This window comes from Argopecten irradians, chromosome 9 (assembly GCF_041381155.1).
Source record: "Argopecten irradians isolate NY chromosome 9, Ai_NY, whole genome shotgun sequence".
Lineage (NCBI taxonomy): Eukaryota > Metazoa > Mollusca > Bivalvia > Pectinida > Pectinidae > Argopecten > Argopecten irradians.
Window position 1 is genome coordinate 2,625,814 of NC_091142.1, and position 1,464 is coordinate 2,627,277.

Consider the following 1,464-nt stretch of genomic DNA (forward strand, 5'->3'; position numbering starts at 1 on the left):
TATCTTGGCAATAGTTGTAATAGATTGTATCCGTCCGTTTTTTGTCTATAACTTCCAAGGATTCATAGAGCAACTAAGGTATTATCGACCCCTATCAGTTATCGACCACATACAGTTAATATCATAAATAACTCATCTTATGCTGATATATTTGCCAATCTATATCCAAATTAACAAAGATTAAGGCATTCGGATCATCTTTCGACTATTCCATAGTCTCAAGAAATAATGAAAACTTCCGAAAACTGACCTAGACGCAAGTTACTTTTACGGCATAGTTCAGAATCGATGTTGTTACGAAACAAGTAGAACGCGCGAAATCCGTACGCTCAGTATTGACTCTGTCTTGTCTTTTTTTCCTCATTTTACGACGTTAGAAAAGAGATGTGGACATCATTAACCAGATTAAAGAAAGAAAAATATGCAAATATCTTAATTTTACTTTGTGGGTAGGGGGGTCGATAATAGATTGATAAATCTGAAAACCTAATGTATTATCAACCCCATACATCCCGGAAGCTAGTATGTCTTTATAATCACGAAAACGGATGCGGAATACCTATTATAAGAGTTATCTTTCTTAGACCCTGAAGAAAGTCACTGTCAACGAAAGTTTGTAGTATCATAAACAATTTTCTCGATTATTTTAGCGATATTTTGTCTTATTGCACTGTACAGATATTAATGCAACAGTGCAGTTATCTTTGCTCTTAGTAAAAAGATAATAAATTATTTGCGATGACTTTCCTGTGAATATTATTCTAACTATTACATTGCAATTACATCTGTAATAATTGTTAATGATTTTGAGAAAATGAGACACTGCAGACTTAGTCTAGATGTTTACAACTTGATCAAATAATTTGATAAAAAAGAAGATGAAGAGAGCAGAGTTAAGATGGAAAACAAACAAAAGGATGAGGGAGATCTGAGCCATTTCTATAAAATTAGGAATTGGCAGAAAGAAAAAAGAAAGAATTAGAAAAAAAACCGAGACTGAGAGAAAGAAAAAATATTTCAGCAAAGTATGAAAGAGAATTAAGCAGTGACACCAAATTGTCTGAAACAAAATGACAGAATCTCAAATTCGAGATATAGAATGCATTGTTTTGTCAGAGATATCAGATGAGCGATAGATCGTTTCCATAATATTATAATATGCACGCAGTATTTGGTAGTATGTAGTATGTATCATAAGTGACCAGACTCTTATGTCAGACATATTGAAAACGCAGAAGTTTTATTGTGTATTTTACACGTTAATATTCGCTAGTAATAGCAATTTAAAAAAAAAATGTGTGAATATATGTACATTGTATACGTCTAATCATATACATATTTTGAACAATTATATATACATTAATAAAAAAAAATTTTTTTAATATAAATCAAGTCTCAGTAAGTGTTTGGTTGGTTGATGTGTTCAGTTTCAAAGTCATCTTTTATCGAGGTTTGTATTCCATG